The sequence below is a fragment of the Wolffia australiana genome, chromosome 10 (genome assembly GCF_029677425.1).
Source record: "Wolffia australiana isolate 7733 chromosome 10, ASM2967742v1".
Classification (NCBI taxonomy): domain Eukaryota; kingdom Viridiplantae; phylum Streptophyta; class Magnoliopsida; order Alismatales; family Araceae; genus Wolffia; species Wolffia australiana.
Window position 1 is genome coordinate 961,431 of NC_135844.1, and position 5,253 is coordinate 966,683.

Below are 5,253 nucleotides of genomic sequence, written 5' to 3' on the forward strand. Positions count from 1 at the left end.
ATTCGTTTTGGAGAGAGGGTAGAATTTTTGCAGAAATTTTCCTTGCATCTCATCCCATGAGTTAAAGGTGATTCGTAAATTACGATACCAATAAAATGCTTTGTCTTTCAAAGTTAGAGGAAAATATTTCATTTTTAAAATTTCTGTAGAAATTCCTGGAACGTTTTGAGATGAACACCTAATATGGAAGTCATCAAGAAACTCTAAGGGATTTTGAGCAGGCAGTCCATTAAATTCAGGTAAGGAATGAATTAATGCATTGTCATATCGAAAGGAGATACCGTCACCGATGTTAAAATTTACATCAGTTTGACGTAGGCTTCCCGACGGTGTCGACCTGTCAAGCATGGTCCTTCTCCTCTTATGATGCTGATGAATCTCTTCAGCCATATTCTCCTGCTGAATTTCAGGTTCTGTAACTGTAGAATCTGGAGAGGTGTCTCTAATGTCCTTCTCTGCAGATTTTTCACCAGCTCCTGAACGTGTTACTACCATAAATCTTCAGCAAACGGTTAGAATAACAATAGGCTGAGGATTGTTAAGTCCTTCAGCTCTAGGAGAATCAACAAAAATGACTGTAGATTCAGGAAAATGACTGTAGATTTGCAAAAAAATGACTGTAGATTCAGAGAATTGACTGTAGATTTAAAGAAAATAAAAATTCCTACTGTTATACCGTGCTCCCCGGCAACGGTGCCAGTTGATAAGATAAATTTTACTGTGTTTTTTACTGGTTATTTATCAGTAACATGTGTGAGGATTAAGCTTATTCAACGAATTTATAAACCTCACAAGTTAGGGCGAGTGAGGGTCGATCCACAGGGAGCAAAAGAAAACAGCAGGAAATTCCTTTTCAGTACGTTAAAGTGCAACTTAATCAAGCCGTCTACAGAGAATTTCTCTGTAGACAGATCCTTTGCCCTTTGGCTATGCAGCGCGCGGCGGCTGCCTATGCACGGAATGCCTGCACGCAACAACGTGCTGCACGCGGCTGCGCGCGGCTGTGCTGCGCGCGGCTGCACGCGGCTGGGTGCTGCGTACAGTTGCACGCGGGTGCATCGCTGGCACGCGCTGCGTCTGCGGCTGTGCACGGCTGAGTGCGGCGGCTTTGCTGCACACGCGTGGTGGAGATGCGGAGGAGTTCTGTTCTTTGGAAGATTTGGGGAAGACGATTTGAACAACAAAGGAACAAAGTTTAAACTGAAATCAAATCTAAAACGAACAATCCTCAGTTGGAAAACATTGGAAGATCGTGTGACTCTTCCAACCCAACCAAAATTGTCGAGAAGAGAGGGATTACAGGCTGAAGCTACATTTCCCCACGCCGGGTGTCACGCCTTGCGCGAGGCGTGGTTCTTCAATCAAGCTATCTTCAGTCTGTTCTTCCTCTCCAACTCCAAAAGCTCATCAGCTCCTGGAGGGTGCAGAAATCCTCTTCTCCAAGCCCTAGTTTCCTTAGAGAAAATTCTGAACACCTAAACTCCTCTCTCAAGAGAGTATTTATAGGTTTTCTCTTAAGTCATGCCTAGGGGCATTTTTGTAATTTTTGCCACTTCGAATTTTTGCCCACTTCTGTTGATCCTCCTCTCTTCCTTGATCTTCTTAACCTTTTTCTGAATGTTCACTAGCCATAAAACGTTAAATATATTCCACTTGATTCAAAGAATCAAGTGGGGTTAGTGATTTCATAAAACAATACATATGCATGAACTTAGCATGAATTCACAAGATAATTGTAATGAATTTAAACTTGAGAACTTGATTATTTGATGACATATTTTAGAGTCATCAAGCACCGGCGCATGCAGCCAAGGCCGTGCGCAGCACCGCCGCACGCACCCAAGGCCGCGCGCAGCACCGCCGCACGCAGTAGAGGCTGCACACAGCTAGCTGCGAGCCGCCCAGGCCGTGCCCGCGCGTAGGTAACTGCCTGCGCATAAGCCAGCCATCCCGCGCGCAGGCAAGCAACCCCACGCGCAATTAGCTGCCTGCGCACATGCAGCCGCGCTGTGCGCAAGCAGCAGCCTGCGCATAGGGAAGTCATCCCACGCGCAGGCAGCACTTGCACACGGGCAGCAACCCCGTGCGTGAGCATTCACCTGCGCACAGACCGCACCTGCGCGCAAGGTGTTTGCTCCTTTGCCTCTAAGGGCAAGAGCACACCGTCTGTAGGAAATTCTCTGATGACGGCTCTGTTCAGTTCAGTTTTACAAAGAAGAATTTGTAGAACTTAACTGAGGTTAGTTTAACTGAACATTAAAGCTGAAATTAAAAATCTTGAACTGATAATCTACAGTAAACTGAAAAGAATTTTCTGCTGTTTTCTCTGCTCCCTATGGATCGACCCTTACTTGCCCTAAGGCTTTGATGTTATAATTGTTGTTGCATAAGCTCAATCCTCACACGATTTAACTGATAAATAACCAGTAAAAACACCCAAAATTTTAGCTTATCAACTGGCGCCGTTGCCGGGGGGCACGGTATTACAGTAGTATTTTCTTTTCTGTCTTTTCAATTACTGTCTATTCATTCTCCTAAAGCTGCAGGACTTAAAAATCCTCAGCTTACTGTCTTTCTAACTTTCTACTGAAGTTCTATGGTAGTGACACGTTCAAAGGCCGGTGAGAAGTCTGCAGAGAACGTTGCGAGAGACGCAACTCGAGAATCTACAGTCTTAGAACCTGAAAATCAGCAGGAAACCATGGCAGAAGAAGGACACCACCAGCAGGAGAGAAGGAGAACTATGCTGGACAGGTCAACACCCTCCGGAAGCCTACGGCAAATGGATGTGAACCTGAACATAGGTGAGGGTATCATGTTCAGGTATGACAATGCGTTGATACACTCTCTACCTGAATTTAATGGATTACCTGCTCAAAACCCTCTATAATTCCTTGATCATTTCCACATTAGATGCTCATCGCAAAAAGTTCCAAGATTATCTACAGAAATGCTTAAAATGAAATATTTTCCTTTGACGTTAAAAGATAAAGCGTTTTCCTGGTATCGTAACTTAGGAATTACTTTCAACTCTTGGGAAGAGATGTAGGGAAAATTTCCGCAGAAATTTTACCCTCTCTCCGAAACTAATTTTTATCGTCGAGAAATCCATAATTTCCATCCCCATGAGGGCGAGGCCTTTAGTGAATCATGGGAGAGGTTCAATGACCTGCTGAGGAAATGCCCTCATCATGGAATTGAACACTGTCAGTTAGCCCAAATTTTCTATGAATCTTTATCAGATTTCATGAAAAATAAGGTTAACTTAGCCTCGGGTGGAACATTTTATACTGCATATGAGGACGAAATTTTTGATATTTTGGAGAGAGTTGCAGAAACTGATCTGCAGGAGATTGGGGCAAGCCAAAATGGGAGAAACCTGCAACCCAAGAGAGCAGGAGTTCGGCAGGTCAATGCTAAGGAGGTGGAGCTACAAGCAGGCTTAAGGGAGACCAACCAGAAGTTGGAGGAGCTCACCTCCACCTTGAAGAATCTCTTTCTAGGTAACTCTCCCATCGTTAAAGCTAAAATTTGCTCTCTCTGTTTTAGCAGAGAACACGAAGATGGAGCGTGCCAAGCCATGGAAGAAGAAGTGAAAGCATTCAACCAACAACAACCATGGGCAGGACAGAGAAAGTCAAATTTCCAAAATGGAGAGAGCTTCCACCAAGGGAACAAGCCTGCAGTTCAACCTCAATTTCAGCAAAGGCAGCAGTTCCAGTCTAGGCCTCAGCAGCAGTATCAGGTCCCATCTCAGACCCAACCTGCTTTCTCTACACTAACCCCTGTCCTTTCAAACATGATAGAGAAGCAAAATCAAAAGTTGCGGGCGGAGATGGAGATGCGGATGCAAGTGATGATGGAATTCCAGACGAAGCAAATGCTGGAATCATAGGAGCAAATGAGGAAGCTGCTAGAGAGCTTCAGGCCTGGACCTTCTGAACATCAAGGTACACCTACAGAACCTCCTTGCACATCTCATAGATTTCCCACTAAGCCTATGATAAACCCATGCAACTTACACCATGTACAACATTCAACTCATGATGAAATGAAGGAGGAAGATCCTGAAGTTCTAGCAATCTCAAAATTGAGAAATGGAAAAGAACTTCAGGATCCTTATCAGAATTCTGTAGAGAATCCTAGAAAGAGAAATGAGCCAAGGGAGGAAGAAGGAGAGGATCTTCCCTACGCGGAGGAACCTCTACCCTCTACGAGTGGGCAAAATGTACCTTACCCATCTGCTCTGAATGGAAAAAAACCTGTACATGATTATGAGAACAGGTTATTAGAAAACTTTAAAAAGGCCACCATGACTGTCACAGTGGAAGACATGCTTAGGTGTGCACCCTCTCTTAAGAAATATCTTAAGGATTCTTGCACTACTAGAAAGACTAGGGAGGTAGTAAAACTTTGTGAAAATGCTTCTCGCATTTTGAACGACATCCCTATCAAAAAGAGGGATCCAAGTGCCCCTTTCATCACATGTGATATAGGAGGAAAAACTTTTTCAAAAGTTTTATTAGATACGGGAGCGAGCATTAGCATCATTCCGACGGCCTTGTACGAAGAGTATGGCTTCGGGGAGCTTGAAGAAATCCATATGGACCTACTCTTAGCCGACGGAACTGTTAGGCAACCTAAAGGAAGACTGACGGATGTCATGATTACTGTAGAGAATTGTGAAATTCCTGTAGATTTTATAGTCACGGACGTAAAGATTTCAAGAAGCATTAGTTTAGCTCCTATTATCCTAGGAAGACTGTTCTTAGTAACGGCAAGGACGATTATGGATTGGGAGAAGGGGACTGTAGAGTTTAAGATAGGAAAAGAGAGAGTGCAAATTGATATATCGAAGATGATGAACTGCCCCTTAGGGAGTAATGAAGAATTAAAATTGTGTGCAGAAGATGAAGGAGAGGAGGAGGTAGTAAAAGAATATTTATCGAAGATAGAAGGGAGAGAGCTAGATGATGAGCTTATAGATTCTCCCGCAGTTGAAGTAAGCCCAAAACTTAAACCACTTCCCTCATCCCTCAAATATGCACATTTGGATGACAAGAAAAGTTTACCTGTGATCATATCCTCATCACTCACTCTAGAACAAGAAGAAGACTTGCTCTAGGTGCTTAGGGAGCATAAAGAAGCCATAGGTTGGACGTTTGACGATATTAAGGGAATTCCATCTTCCATTTGTGAACATAGGATCTTTTTGGAAGAGGAAGCTAGACCTTGTAGAGAGCACCAAAGGAG

The 5,253-nt window shown here is 43.7% G+C and overlaps 1 non-coding gene across 1 annotated transcript; it reads right to left on the bottom strand.

Moving 5' to 3' along the window:
* Positions 1 to 3,089: 3,089 nt before the first annotated feature.
* LOC144709017 (small nucleolar RNA R71) lies at positions 3,090 to 3,198 on the bottom strand. The gene has a single exon (XR_013582953.1). It is a non-coding gene; the product is annotated as a small nucleolar RNA R71 (small nucleolar RNA).
* Positions 3,199 to 5,253: the final 2,055 nt, after the last annotated feature.